The sequence below is a fragment of the Akebia trifoliata genome, chromosome 14 (genome assembly GCF_017979445.1).
Source record: "Akebia trifoliata isolate Shusen 1 chromosome 14, ASM1797944v1, whole genome shotgun sequence".
NCBI lineage: Eukaryota > Viridiplantae > Streptophyta > Magnoliopsida > Ranunculales > Lardizabalaceae > Akebia > Akebia trifoliata.
Genome location: NC_141388.1, coordinates 32,807,334 through 32,824,703, shown reverse-complemented (window position 1 = coordinate 32,824,703; position 17,370 = coordinate 32,807,334).

Here is a 17,370-nt window from a genome sequence, read left to right as displayed (position 1 = left end):
TTGATAATTATTTTATCAAAGTAGTTTTGCTAGTCCCTCCCATACCACATATCCCTATTTTGTTAACCGTCTTATCCATCAATACTTTAACAATTTCCGTGGTACTTGAGTTTCTAAATATAAAAAATCACAAAATCTTTCAATGATAGAAAGCTTCGAGGAGGCACAGGATCTGATATTGAATTGTAACTACAGGAGGGACTAGCAAAACTACTTTGATTATCGGACTTGCAAATATAATAATGAAAAATAATCATCAGCTCTTCAATCAGGTTGCAATGACAATCGTCTCCCTAAGCCCATACTTGTATAGAGTTAAAGATGGCATCCGTTGAGGAATCATCATCAAAATTCAGCTTCACCTATACATAATCAAATATTAGAAAGATCCGATTTTGGCCTAACCTATCCTTTAACTGTATTGTTGTCTCTTTTTTTATGGAATAGTGTCAGTTGGTTTGAAAGTCAGTATTCCGATTTTTGAAGCTAAATCATTTTGAACCCTATACAAGTCTGGACTTTGCGAAACGATTGTCATTGTAACCTAATCGAAGAGTTGATAATCCTTTTCCATCACTACATTTGCTAATTCTTTAATAAAATTAGTTTTGCCAGTACCTCTAATTCTACATAGTGATGGAAAATGATTATTAGCTCTTTGATCAGGTTGCAATGACAATCATGTCTGAAAGCCCAAACTTGTCTATGATTCAAGCTGACATCCATTGAGAAATAATCATCGAAATTTAACTTTGCCAATACATTATTAAAGATTACAAGGATCCAATTTTGGCCCAATCTATCATTTAACTAGGTTGTACACACATTGGTTTTTTCCAACGGTTCTAGTTGGTTTGAAAACGAAGATTTTAAATTTCGAAGCAAAACATCTTGAACCCAAAAAAATTTTGAGCTTTGGGAGGTGATTATAATTGCAACCTGATCGAAGAGCTAATGATCATTTTCCATCACTACATTTGCTAGTTATTTAATTAAAGCAATTTTTTTAGTCCTTCCCATACTCCATATCCCAATTTTGTTGATTGTCTAATCAATCAATGCGTTTATGGTTTTCTTTATAATTGAACATCTAGATTAAAAAGCTACAAAATCTATAGAGCATAAAAAGCTTCGAGGAGACGTAAGATCTGATACGAAAGTGAAGCTATTAGGACAAACCAAACTACTTTTATTAAAGAATTAGAAAATATAATTATGGAAAAGGATCATTTTCTTTTCAATCAGGTTGCAATGACAATCATCTCCCCAAGCCCAGACTTGTCTACGTTTAAGATCACATCATTTGACAAATTATTATCCAAATTTTGTTTTGTTTATACATCATCAAATATTACAACGATCATATTTTGGCCCGACTTATCCTTTTTATGAGTTGTTCTAATCTTTGTTGTTATAATGGTGTCAGTTGATTTGGAATATCGGATTTCCAATTTTGAAGCTAAATCATCTTGAACCTAGACAAGTCTGGGCTTTGGGAGATGATTGTCATTACAATTTCGTCCAAGAGCTGATGATGCTTTTCCAGCATTACATTCTCTAATTCTTTAATCGAAATAGTTTTGCCAATCCCTCCCATACAACATTCCCAGATTTCGTTGATCATTTCATCCATCAATGCGTTAATGATTTCCTTGGTAACGTAAGGTCTGATACAAAAGTGTTGCTATAGGAAGGACTGGCAAAACTATTATATTCAAAATAACTAACAAATATAGCGATAAAAAGTAATTATCAGCACTTTAATCAAGTTGCAATAACAATCATTCCACAAAATCGAAACTTGTCTAGATTCAAGATACATCAATTTGGAAATCGTCATCTAAATTCAACTTCGCCCATGAATCATCAAAGATTACAAGGATCCAATTTTTTCCCAACTTATCAGTTAATTTGTTCTAACATTTGTTGTTTCAACAGTATCTATTGGTTTGAAAGTTGGGATTCCTAGTTTCAAAACTAAATCATCTTAACACTAGAGTTTCCATGCATTTTTCATCTAAAGACTCATTTAGCAATGAAATCATTGATGCATTGATAGATGAAACGGTCAACAAAATCGGGGTATGTGGTATGTGAGGGACTGGCAAAAGTACATTGATGAAAGAATTAGCAAATGTAGTGAAGGAAAAAACATCAACTGTTCAATTAGGTTGCAATAGCAATAGTCTCCTAAAGCCCAAATTTTTTAGGGTTCGAGATAACATCAATTAAGAGAATCATCATCCAAATTCAATTTTGCCAATATATCTTCAAAGATTATAAAGATCCAATTTTGGCCCAACTTATTCTTTAACTAAGTTGTTCTAACATTTGTTGTTGCAACGATGTCGGCTGGTTTAAAAATCGAGATTTCTAGTTTCAAAACTAAATCATCTTAAAGCCTAAACAAGTCTGGGCTATGTAAGACAATTATCATTGCCATCTAATAAAAAAGCTGATGTTCTTTTTACACTTACTACATTTCATAAGTCATTAATCAAAGTAATTTTGCCAATTCTTTCAATACCACATACCTCGATTTTTTTGACTATCTTATACATCAATGCGTTAATAATTTCCTTGGTAATTGAATATCTAGAGAAAAAGCTAAAAAATCTCTAGAGCATAAAAGCTTCAATGAGGCCCAAGATTTTATATAGAACACTAGTTATATGAGAGATTGGAAAAACTACTTTGATTAAAGAACTAGCAAAAGTAATGAAGGAAATAGATCATCAGGTCTTCGATTAAGTTGTAATAACAATCTTCTCCTAAAGCCTAGATTTGTCTAGGGCTTAAGATGTTATCTATTCAAAAATCATTATCCAAATTCAGCTTCACCTATACATCATCAAAGATAGTATTTGATTTTGCACCAACCTATAATTTAACTAGGTTTTTCTAACATTTGTTGTTGGAACAATGTCAATTATTTTTAAAGCCCTAATTCTCAATTTCGATACTAAATCATATTAAACAATAGATAAGTTTGGGCTGTGGAAGATGATTTTCATTACAAACTGATTGAAGAGCTAATAATTTTTTCCATATGTAGATTTGATAGTTCTTTTATCAAAGTAGTTATTCTAGTCACTCCAGTATCAAATATCTCGATTTTGTTAACCATCTCATCCATCAATACGTTAACATTTTCCATGGTAATTGAGTTTCTAAATAAAAAAAACCACAAAATCTTCGATCGATACAAAGTTTCTAGGAGGCACAAGATCTGATATGGAAGTGTAATTACAGGAGGGACTAGCGAAACTACTTTGAAGATATGACTAGCAAATGCAATAATGAAAAATAATCATCAGCTCTTCAATTAGGTTGCAATGACAATAATCTCCCTCAGCCCAAATTTGTCTAGTATTCGAGATGATATCCGTTGAGGATTCATCATCAAATTTTGCTTCGCCTATATATAATCAAAGATTATAATAATCCGATTTTGGCCTAACCTATCATTTAACTAGGTTGTTCTCTCATTGTTTTTCTAATAGTGTCAGTTGATTTGAAAGTCGATATTCCAATTTTCGGAGCTAAATCATCTTGAACCCTATAGAAGTCTCGGCTTTACGAGACGATTGTCATTGCAACCTGATCGAAGAGTTGATAATCATTTTCCAAATACTACATTTGCTAATTCTTTAATCAAATAAGTTTTGTCAGTACCTCTAATTTCACATAGTGATGGAAAATGATAATCAGCTCTTTTATAAGGTTGTAATGACAATCATGTCCTAAAGCCCAAGCTTCTCTATGATTAAAGCTAACATCTATTGAGAAATCATCATCGAAATTCAGATCTGCCCTTACATCATCAAAGATTAAAAGGATCCGGTTTTGGCCGAACCTATCATTTAACTACGTAGTTCAAACATTTGTTGTTACATAGGTGTCAGTTGGTTTGGAAACCAAGATTTCAAATTTCGAAGCAAAACATCTTGAAGCCTAAAAAAGTTTGAGCTTTTGAAGACGATTATAATTGTAACTTGATCCAAGTGCTAATGATCATTTTCATTCATTAAATTTGCTAGTTATTTAATTAATGCAGTTTTTGTAGTCCTTCCCATACCCCATATCTCGATTTTGCTGATTGTCACATCAATCAATGTGTTCATAATTTTCTACTAGTACATTTGATAGTTCTTTTATCAAAGTAGTTTTGCTAGTCCCTCCTGTAGACATGAGAATGTTCAACTTTGAACCTCAATGCTACGTTGTTTGGAGTCACCACCATTCTTTTTTGTAAATGGGTGTGAATGGGCACCCGAATCGATTATTTTGAAAACCATTTTTTATGGCATTGTAGTGACTCTCAATCATAGAAAATGTATGGTCTACCTATGATCTAAGTAAGGGGATTCGGTTAGAGAATGGGGAAGGTGTTAAGCACCCCATTCTCTCCACCTAAGGTGGTTACCTTTAGATTTGGCCATTTTTGAAAAGGGTTAAGATAACAAGTAGAATGCATGAGATGCATGAAGTGGGTGGGTGCATATAGTGTGTATGTACCTCATTGGAAGAGGTTTTGATGTTGGTGTTGACATAAGAGATATCTTATGGAAAAAGACATTCTATGGAGTCAACACACTTTTGCATGAGTTGAAATGTTGGTTTATGATTTTAGAGAAGTTCCATGAAAGGAATTCTCTTAGATCTATAACCTTAATGCATGCATGTTTAGCTAAAACTTAATGTTTTAACCCCATCAAGAGAGTTACACATTTCTTCATCATGGCCAACATGTGTGATGTGTGTGCATAGTGTACATTATGATGCATGATATGAGAATGGGTTTAAAAGGGCTTCAACCTCCATCCTTTCGACCAAACCGCCTCAAGCATTCCATGCCCAAGGTTGAGGTTCAATCTACTCGGGATGAAGGAGGGTTCTCCATTACATCCTAAAGGCTTCTAAATATAAAAAATGAGGGTTAGAAGAAGAAGATGCAAGATAAAAGAAAATAAATAATTACTATCCCACCTTGTCCCCTTGGAAGTCTTGAATGAACTTGAGCTTGAGAAGTGAACTTGAGAGTTAAAGGATGTAGTTGAGGGTGAGTTGAGAGAGTTGAAGGTTGAGAGATGAGAGATGAGTAGAGTTTTAGGTTGAGAGATGGGGGCTTGAGAGCATGAGTTGATCATAGAAAATGAGGGTATTTATAGAGTTTTCTGAGAACTTTTGGGGATAAAGTGGTCCAACCCTAAAAATAAGGAAAATGGACATGAGATTTAGGTTGTTTCTTTTTGGATTTTCCATTTGTATGAGGGTAAAGATGACATTTGTGAAGAAACCCTAAAAGCATGCTTTGATCCTTAGCTTTTTGGTAAATAGAGGTGAGAGAACAAAAGTACTTTTGGGAGGATGAATGGGGGAATGACATGTGTAAAGGTGGAGTGGTAGGTAAAAAGTAGATCTTGGTTTATTTGTAAATAACTCATAAAGCAAGGGTGGAAGTGTAGTTTTGAAATGGACCAATGAGAAAACAAAAGCACATTTGGGAGGGTGAATAGGAGAATGACATGTGTAAATGTGAAGTGGTAGGTGAAAAGTAGATCTTGGTTTATTTGTAAATAACTCATAAAGCAAGGGTGGAAGTGTAGTTTTGAAATGGACCAATGGGAAAACAAAAACACATTTGGGAGGGTGAATAGGAGAATGACATGTGTAAAGGTGAAGTGGTAGGTGAAAAGTAGATCTTGGTTCATTTGTAAATAACAAATAAAGCAAGGATGGAAGTATATTTTTGAAATGGACCAATGGGAGAACTCCATGTATGTACTTGAAAATTCCCACCTTTTGAGGGCATAATGGGAAGTTCTCTTACCTTTATGGATTATTACCAAAGACCAAATAACCTTTTTGGTTTGACTAAACTTTTTGAGAAGGGCATTCTTGAGTTTTCACAAAGGAAAGGTTGACTCTCCAATTAGATGATGCATTGGGTGTTGGAGGCTTATGAGGTATCAACATGTGTCATCTTGTGAAGGGGTGAGAGAATGGACTTGGAATGGGCTTGGTGTTGGGCTTGGGTTTGAGTTAGGATATGGACTTGGGTTTGGGCTTAGGAGGGACTTGGTGTTAGATTTGGATATGGACTTGGTGTTGGGTTTGGATATGGACTTGGGTTTGGGTTAGGACATGGACTTAGGATATGGGTGATGGACATAGGTTTAAAGTGGATTAGGGACAAGGTATGGGCATGATATGAGATGCAAATAGTATGCATGTATGCATGAATATGATGCCAAGTGGCAATGTGGGTCCATTGAGAAGTTTAAGTCTAACTCAAAATCAAGTCGAGGAAATTTGGACTTTCCTAACGGGTTCGTGCAAATTGGGTGTCTACACCTCCCATACCACATATCCCAATTTTCTTAACCGTCTCATCAATCAATATGTTAACAATTTCCATCGTAATTAAGTTTCTAAATAAAAATAACCACAAAATCTTCCATGGACACATAGCTTCGAGGAAGCACAGGATCTAATACAAAAGTGTAACTACAGGAGGGACTAGCGAAACTACTTTGATGATAGGACTAGAAAATATAATAATGAAAAATAATCATCAGCTCTTCGATCAAGTTACAATGACAATCGTCTCCCTGAGCCCAAACTTATATAGTGTTCAAGAGACATCCGTTGAGGAATCATCATCAAAATTTAGCATCGCCTATACATAATCAAAGATTACAAGGATTTGATTTTAGCCTAACCCATCCTTTAACTGGGTTGTTCTCTCATTTTTTTTGGAATAGTCTCAGTTGGTTTGAAAGTTGGTATTCCAATTTTCGAAGCTAAATCATCTTGAACCCGGTATAAGTTTGGGCTTGGTGAGACGATTGTCATTGCAAATTAATTGAAGACGTTATAATCCTTTTCCATCACTAAATTTGCTAATTCTTTAATCAAATTAGTTTTTCCAATACCTCTAATTCCACATTCTGAGGGAAAATGATCATCAGCTCCTTGATAAGGTTGTAATGACAATTATGTCTTAAAGCCCAAATTTCTCTATGATTAAAGCTGACATCCATTGAGAAATCATCATCAAAATTCAGATTTGCCCTTACATCATCAAAGATTACAAGGATCCGGATTTTGGCCCAACCTATCATTTAACTAGGTTGTTCAAACATATTTTATTACATCGATGTCGGTTGGTTTGGAAACCAAGATTTCAAATTTCGAAGCAAAACATCTTGAAGCGTAAAAAAGTTTGAGCTTTGGAAGACGATTATAATTGCAATTTGATTGAAGAGCTAATGATCATTTTCAATCACTAAATTTGGTAGTTATTTAATTAAAGTAGTTTTTGTAGTTTTTCCCATACCCCATATCTCGATTTTGTTGATCGTCACATCAATAATTGCGTTCATGATTTTCTTTATAATTGAATCTCAAGATTAAAAAGCCACAAAATCTATTGAGCATACAAAGCTTCAGGGAGACGTAGGATCTGATACGAAAGTAAAGCTATTAGGACTAACAAAACTACTTTGATGAAAGAGTTAGAAAATATAATAATGAAAAAAGATCATTTTCTTTTCGATCAGGTTGTAATGACAATCATCTCCTAAAGTCTAGACTTGTCTAGGTTCAAGTTCACATAATTTGAGAAATTATTATCCAAATTCAGTTTCGCTCATACATTATCAAAGATTACAAGGATGTTTTGGCCCAACTTATCCTTTATATGAGTTGTTCTAATAATTGTTTTTGTAATAGTGTTGGTTGATTTGAAAACTCGGATTCCCAGTTTTGAAGCTAAATCATCTTGAACCCTAGACAAGTTTGGGCTTTAGGAAATGAATGTCATTACAATTTGATCGAGAGCTGATGATCCCTTTCCAGCACTACATCTACTAATTCTTTCTTCGAAATAGTTTTGCCAATACCTCCCATACCACATACCCTGATTTCGTTGACCATTTTATCCATCAATGCATTAATGATTTCCTTAGAAACGCAAGATCTGATATAGAAGTGTAGTTATAGGAAGGACTGGCAAGACTATTGTACTGAAAATAACTAACAAATATAGTGATAAAAAATAATTATCAGCTCTTTGATCAAGTTGTAATAACAATAATTTCACAAAACGCAAACTTGTCTAGATTGAAGATGATATTAATTTGGAAATCATCATCAAAACTAAACTTCACCTATACATCATCAAAGATCACAAGGATCCAATTTGTTCCCAACTTATCATTTAATTTGGTTATTCTAACATTTGTTGTTGCAACAGTGTTAGTTGGTTTGAAAGTCGAGATTCCCAGTTTCAAAGCAAAATCATCTTAAACACTAAAGACTCATTTAACAATGAAATCATTAATGCATTGATGGATGAAACGGTCAACAAAATCGGGGTATGTGGTATATGAGAGACTAGCAAAAGTACATTGATGAAAGAATTAGCGAATGTAGTGATTGAAAAAACATCAACTACTTAATTAGGTTGCAATAACAATTGTCTCCTAAAGCACAGACTTGTTTTGGGTTCGAGGTAACATCAATTGAGAAAATCATCATCAAAATTCAATTTCGCCAATATATCTTCAAAAATCATAAAGATCCAATTTTGGCCTAACTTATGGTTGAACTGAGTTGTTCTAACATTTGTTGTTGCAACGATGTCGGTTGGTTTAAAAATTGAGACTCCTAGTTTCAAAACTAAATCATCTTAAGGCCTAAACAAGTCTGGGCTTTGGAAGATGATTGTCATTGCAATTCAATTAAAAAGTTGATGATGTTTTTTCCATTACTACATTTCCGAATTCATTAATCAAAGTAATACATCAATGCGTTAATAACTTCATTGGTAATTGAATATCTAGATAAAAAGTTACAAAATCTCTACATCATAAAAGGTTCAATGAGGCCTAAGATTTTATATGGAACTATAGCTATATGAGGGATTGGAAAAACTACTTTGATAAAAAAACTTGCAAATGTAATGAATGAAATAGATCATTAGCTCTTTGATTAAGTTGAATAAAAATCATCTCCTAAAGCCCAGAATTGTCTACTATTTAAGATGATATCTATTGAGAAAACATTACCCAAATTCAGCTTCACCTATACATCATCAAAGATTACAAGGATTCGATTTTGCCCCAACCTATAATTTTATTGGCTTGTTCTAACATTTGTTGTTGCAACAATGTCAATTATTTTAAAAGCCTGAATTCTCAATTTCGAAACTAAATTAACTTGAACAATAGATACGTTTGGGCTCTGGAAGATGAATTCATTACAAACTGATCGAAGAGCAGATAATTCTTTTCCCTAAGTACATTTGACAGTTCTTTTATCGATGTAGTTTGGGTAGTCCATCCCATACCACATATCCTAATTTTGTTAACCATTTCATCCATCAATACGTTAACAATTTCCTTGGTAACTGTGATTTCAAATAAAGAAACCACATAATCTTCCATGGATACAAAGCTTCGAGGAGGCACAAGATCTGATACGGAAGGGTAACTACAAGAGGGACAAGCGAAACTACTTTTATGATAGGACTAGCAAGTATAATATTGATAAATAATCATCAGCTCTTCAATCAGGTTGCAATGACAATCGTCTCCCTGATCCCAAACTTGTATAGCATTAAAGATGACATCCGTTGAGGAATCATTACCAAAATTTAGCTTCGCCAATACATAATCAAAGATTACAAGGACCAATTTCGGCCTAACGGATCCTTTAACTGGGTAGTTCTCTCATTTTTTATGTTGGAATAGTTGGTTTGAAAGTCGGTATATCGATTTTCGAAGCTAAATCATCTTGAACCCTATACAAGTTTGCGATTTGCGAGACAATTGTAATTGTAACCTTATCGAAGAGTTGATAATCCTTTTCCATCACTACATCTGCTAATTCTTTAATCAAATTAGATTTTTCAGTACCTCTAATTCCAAATAGTGATGGAAAGTGATCTTCAGCTCTTTCATAAGGTTGTAATGACAATCATGTCCTAAAGCCCAAACTTATCTACGATCAAAGTTGACATCTATTTATAAATCATCATTGAAATTCAAACTTTCCCTTATATCATCAAAGATTACAAAGATCTGATTGCGGCCCAACCTATCATTTAACTGCGTTGTTCGAACATTTGTTGTTAAATCGGTGTCGGTTGGCTTGAAAACCAAGATTTCAAATTTTGCAGGAAAACATCTTGAACCCTAAAAAGGTTTGAGCTTTGGTAGACGATTATCATTGCAACCTGATCGAAGAGCTAATGATCATTTTCCATCACTACACTTGCTAGTTATTTAATTAAAACAATTTTTGTAGTGCTTACCATTCCCTATATCCAGATTTTGTTGATCGTCTCATAAATTAATGAAGTCATGATTTTTTTTATAATTGAATCTCTAGATTGAAAAGCCACAAAATCTATAGAGCATACAAAGCTTCGAGGAGACGTAAGATCTGATATGGAAGTGACGTTATTAGGACAAGCAAAACTACTTTTATGAAATCATTTTCTTTTCGATCAGGTGGTAATGAAAATTTTCACCCAATGCCCAAACTTCTCTAGGTTCAAGATCACATCATTTGAGAAATTATTATCCAAATTCAGTTTCACTTATACGTCATCTAAAATTACAAGGATCCTGTTTTGGCCCAACTTATCCTTTATATGAGTTGTATACTATTTGTTGTTGTAATGGTGTCGATTGATTTGAAAACTTGGATTCCCAATTTTTTTCCCAACTTATCATTTAATTATGTTGTTCTAACATTTGTTGTTGCAACAATGTCAGTTGGTTTGAAAGTCGGGATTCCCAGTTTCAAAGCAAAATCATCTTAAGCCTTGGAGATTCCGTGCATTTTCATCTAAAGACACATTTAGCAACGAAATCATTAATGCATTGATGGATGAAACGGTCAACAAAATCGAGGTATGTGGTATGTGAGGGACTGGCAAAAGTACATTGATGAAAGAATTAGCAAATGTAGTGATTGAAAAAACATCAACTATTCAATTAGGTTGCAATAACTATTGTCTCCTAAAAAACACAATTGTCTCCAAAAGCCCGAACTTGTTTAGGGTTCGAGATAATATCAATTGAGAAAATCATCCTCCAAATTCATTTTGCCAAAATATCTTCAAAGAATATAAAAATCTAATTTTAGCCCAACTTAGAGTTTAACTGAGTTGCTCTAACATTTGTTGTTGCAACGATGTCGGTTGATTTAAAAAAAAAGCTACAAAATAACTAGAGCATAAAAGTGTCAATGAGGCCCAAAATTTTATACGGAACTATAACTATATGGGGGATTGGAAAAACTACTTTGATCAAAGAACTAGCAAATGTAATGAAGGAAATAAATCATCAGCTATTCGATTAAGTTACAATAACAATCGTCTCCTAAAGCCCAGATTTCTCTAGGGCTAGATGATATCTATTGATAAATCATTATCAAAATTCAGCTTCACCTATACATTATCAAAGATTATAAGGATTCGATTTTACCCTAACATACAATTTAACTGGGTTGCTCTGACATTTGTTGTTGCAGCAATGTCGATTATTTTTAAAGCCTGAATTCTCAATTTCGAAACTAAATCATCTTGAACAATAGATAAGTTTCGATTCTGGAAGATGGTTTTAATTACAAACTGATCGAAGAGCTGATAATTGTTTACAATAAGTACATTTCATAGTTATTTTATCAAAGTAGTTTTACTAGTCCCTCCCATACCACATATCCCGATTTTGTTAACCATCTCATCTATCAATACTTTAGCAATTTCCTTGGTAATTGAATTTCTAAATAAAAAAAACCACAAAATCTTCCATGGATACAAAGCTTCGAGGTGGCACAAGATCTGATACGAAAGTGTAACTACAAAAAGGACTAACGAAACTACTTCGATGATAGGGCTTTCAAATATAATAATGAAAAATAATCATCACCTCTTCAATTAGGTTGCAATAACAATCGTCTCCTTGAGTCAAAACTTGTATTGAGTTCAAGATGACATCTGTTGAGGAATCATCATCAAAATTCAATTTCGCCTATACCTAATCAAAGATTACAAAGATCAGATTTTGTCCTTTGCTATCCATTAACTGGATTGTTCTTTAATTTTTTTTGGAATAGTATCAGTTGGTTTGAAAGTCGGTACTCTGATTTTCGAAGCTAGATCGTCTTGATCCCTATACATTTTGTGACACGATTGTCATTGTAACCTAATCGAAGAGTTGATAATCCTTTTCCATCACTACATTTGCTAATTCTTTAATCAAATTAGTTTTGCCAGTACCTCTAATTCCACATATTGAAGGAAAATGATCATCAACTCTTTGATCAGGTTGCAATGACAATCATGTCCGAAAGCCCAAACTTCTATATGACTCAAGTTGACATCCATTGAGAAATAATCATCGAAATTTAACTTTGCCAATACATCATTAAAGATTACAAAGATCCGATTTTGGTCCAATCTATCATTTAACTAGGTTGCCCTCACAATGGTTTTTCCAACGATGTTAGTTGGTTTGAAAACCAAGATTTCAAATTTCGAAGCAAAAGATCTTTAACTCCAAAAAAATTTGAGCTTTGGGAGACGAATATAATTACAACCTAATTGAAGAGCAAATAATCATTTTCCATCACTACATTTACTAGTTATTTTATTAAAGCAGTTTTTGTAGTCCTTCCCATACTCCATATCTCGATTCTGTTGATCGTTTAATCAATCAAAGCGGTCATGATTTTCTTTATAATTGAATCTCTGGATTAAAAAGTCACAAAATCTATAGAGCATACAAAGCTTCGAGGTGAGGTAGGATCTGATACGGAAGTGAAGCTATTAGGACTAACCAAACTACTTTTATTAAAGAATTAGAAATTATAATTTTGGAAAAGGATCATTTTCTTTTTGATAAGGTTGCAATGACAATCATCTCCCAAAGCCCAGACTTGTCTACGTTTAAGATAACATCATTTGACAAATTATTATCCAAATTCAGTTTCGGTCATACATCATCAAAGATTACAAGGATCCTATTTTGGCCCAACTTATCCTTTATTTGAGTTGTTCTAATTTTTGTATTTGTAATGGTGTCAGTTTATTTTAAATCTCAGATTCCAAATTTTGAAGCTAAATCATCTTGCAACCTAGACAAGTCCGGGCTTTAGGAGATGATTGTCATTACAATTTGATCAAAGAGGTGATTATGCTTTTCCAGCATTACATTTGCTAATTCTTTAATCAAAATAGTTTTGTCAATCCCTCCCATACAACATACCCTAATTTTGTTAACCATTTCATCCCTCAATGCATTAATGATTTCCTTTGTAGCACAAGATCTGATACAAAAGTGTTGCTATAGGAAGGACTGGTAAAATTATTATATTTAAAATAACTAACAAATATAGTAATAAAAAATAATTATCAGCTCTTTGATCAAGTTGTAATAACAATCATTCTACAAAACCCAAACTTATCTAGATTCAAGATGACATCAATTTGGAAATCATTATCAAAATTCAACTTCGCCCATACATCATCAAAGATTATAATGATCCAATTTTTTCCCAACATATCAATTAATTGGGTTGTTCTAACATTTGTTGTTGGAACAGTGTCCGTTGGTTTGAAAGTTGGGATTCCCAGTTTCAAAAGTAAATCACCTTAAAACTTAGAGATTCCGTGCATTTTTCATCTAAAGATCTATTTACCAACGAAATCATTAATGCATTGATCGATGAAATGGTCAACAAAATCGGGGTATGTGGTATGTGAGGGACTGGCAAAAGTACATTGATTAAAGAATTAGAAAATGTAGTGAAGGAAAAAAATCAACTATTCAATTGGGTTGCAATAACAATTATCTCTTAATGCCTAGACTTGTTTAGGGTTCGAGATAAAATCTATTGAGAAAATCATCAACCAAATTCAATTTCGCCAATGTATTTTGAAAGATTATAGAGATCCAATTTTGACCCAACTCATTCTTTAACTGAGTTGTTCTAACATTTGTTGTTGCAACGATGTCGGTTGGTTTGAAAATCAAGACTCCTAGTTTCACAACTAAATCATCTTAAAGCGTAAACAAATTTGATCTTTATAAGACGATTGTCATTCCAATCTAATAAAAAAACTGATGGTTTTTTTCAATTAATACATTTCATAATTCGTTAATCAAAGTAATCTTGCCAATCCTTCTCATATCACATACCTCGATTTTTTTGACTGTCTGATACATCAATGTGTTAATAATTTCCTAGGTAATTGAATATCCGGAGAAAAGGCTACAAAATCTCTAGAGCAAAAAAGCTTCAATGAGGCCCAATATTTTATATGGAACTATAGCTATATGAGGGATTGGAAAAACTACTTTGATCAAAGAACTAACAAATGTAATAAAGGAAATAGTTATCAGTTCTTCGAATAAGTAGAAATAACAATCGTCTCCTAAAGCCCAGATTTGTCTAGGGTTGAAGATGATATCTATTGAGAAATCATTATCCAAATTCAGTTTCACCTATACATCATCAAAGATTATAAGGATTCGATTTTACCCAACCTATATTTTGACTAGGTTGCTCTAACCTTTTTTGTTGCAACAATGTCGATTAATTTTAAAGCTTGAATTCTCAATTTTGAAACTAATTTATTTTGAACAATAGATTAGTTTGGTTTCTGGAAGATGATTTTCATTACAAACTGATCGAAGAGCTGATAATTGTTTTTCATAAGTACATTTGATAGTTATTTTATCAAAGTAGTTTTGCTAGTCTCTCCCATACTACATATCCCGATTTTGTTAACCGTCTCATCCATCAATACTTTAACAATTTCCTTGGTAATTGAGTTTCTAAATCAAAAAAATCACAAAATCTTCCAAGGATACAAAGTTTCGAGGAGGCACAGGATCTGATACGGAAGTGTAACTACAGGAGGGACTAGCGAAACTACTTTGATGATAGGACTTGCAAATATAATAATGAAAAATAATCATCACCTCATCAATCAGGTAGCAATGACAATCGTCTCCCTGAGTCCAAACTTGTATAGAGTTCAAGATGACATCCGTTGATGACTCATCATCAAAATTAAGCTTCGGCTATAAATAATCAAAGATTAGAAAAATCCGATTTTGGCTTAACCTATCCTTTAACAAGATTGTTGTCTCATTTTTTTTTAAATAGTGTCAGTTGGTTTGAAAGTCAGTATTCCGATTTTTGAAACTAAATCATTTTGAACCCTGTACAAGTCTGGGCTTTGCGAAACAATTGTCATTGCAACCTAATAAAAGAGTTGATAATCCTTTTCGACTACTACATTTGCTAATTCTTTAATAAAATAAGTTTTGCCGGTACTTCTAATTCCACATAGTGCTGGAAAATGATTATCAGCTCTTTGATCAAGTTGCAATGACAATCATGTTCGAAAGCCCAAACTTCTCTAAGATTCAAGCTGACATCCACTGAGAAATAATCATCGAAATTAAACTTTGCCAATACATCATTAAAGATTACAAGGATCCAATTTTGGCCCAATCTATCATTTAACTAGGTTGTCCTCACATTGGTTTTTCCAATGGTGTTAGTTGGTATGAAAACCAAGATTTTAAATTTCGAAGCAAAACATCTTGAACCCTAAAAAATTTTGTGATTTGGGAGACGATTGTAATTGCCACCTGATCGAAAAGCTAATGATCATTTTCCATCACTACATTTGCTAGTTATTTAATAAAAATAGTTTTTGTAGTACTTACCAAACCCTATATCCAGATTTTGTTAATCGTCTCATAAATTAATGCAGTCATGATTTTTTTTTATAATTGAATCTCTAGATTAAAAAGCCACAAAATCTATAGAGCATACAAAGCTTCGAGGAGACGTAAGATCTGATACGGAAGTGACGTTATTAGGACTAGCAAAACTACTTTGATTAAAGAATTAGAAAATATAATTAAGGAAAAGGATCATGTTTTGGCCCAACTTATCCTTTATATGAGTTGTTCTAATCTTTGTTGTTGTAATGGTGTCAGTTGATTTGAAATCTCGAATTCCCAATTTTGAAACTAAATCATCTTGAACCCTAGACAAGTCTGGGTTTTGGGAGATGATTGTCATTACAATTTGATCGAAGAGCTTATGATGCTTTTCCAGCATTACATTCGCTAATTCTTTAATCGAAATAGTTTTGCGAATACCTCCCATACAACATTCTCAGATTTTCTTGACCTTTTCATCCATCAATGCATTAATGATTTCCTTAGTAATGCAAGATCTAATACAGAAGAGTAGCTATAGGAAGGACTGGCAAAATTATTATATTGAAAATAACTAACAAATATAGTGATAAAAAGTAATTATCAGCTCTTTGATCAAGTTGCAATAACAATCATTCCACAAAACCGAATCTTGTCTAGATTCATGAAACATCAATTTGGAAATCGTCATCTAAATTCAACTTTACACATACATCATCAAAGATTACAAGGATCCAATTTTTTCCCAACTTATCAGTTAATTGGGTTGTTTTAACATTTCTTGTTGCAACAGTGTCTGTAGGTTTGAAAGTTGGGATTCCTAGTTTCAAAACTAAATTATCATAATCCTAGAGATTCCATGCATTTTTCATCTAAAGACCCATTTTGCAACGAAATCATTGGTGCATTGATAGATGAAACGGTCAACAAAATCGGGGTATGAGGCATGTGAGGGACTGGCAAAAGTATAATGAATAAAGAATTAGCAAATGTAATGAGGGAAAAAACATCAACTATTCAATTAGGTTGCGATAACAATTGTCTCCTAAAGCCCAGACTTGTTTAGGGTTTGAGATAACATCAATTGAGAAAATCATCATCCAAATTCAATTTCACCAATATATTTTCAAAGATTATAGAGATAAATTTTGGCCCAACTTATTCTTTAATTGAGTTGTTTTAACATTTGTTGTTGCAACGATGTGGTTGGTTTGAAAATCGAGATTCCTAGTTTCAAAACTAAATCATCTTAAAGCCTAAACAAGTCTGGGCTATGTAAGACAAATATCATTGCTATCTAATAAAAAAGCTGATGTTCTTTTTTCAATTACTACATTTCATAATTCATTAATCAAAGTAATTTTGCCAATCCTTCCCATACCACATACCAAGATTTTTTTGACTGTCTGATACATTAATACGTTTATAATTTCCCTGGTAATTGAATATCTAGAGAAAAATCTAAAAAATCTCTAGAGCATAAAAGCTTCAATGAGGCCCAAGAATTTATATAGAACACTAGCTTTATGAGAGATTGGAAAAACTACTTTGATCAAAGAACTAGCAAAAGTAATGCAAGAAATAGATCATCAGGTCTTCGATTAAGTTGTAA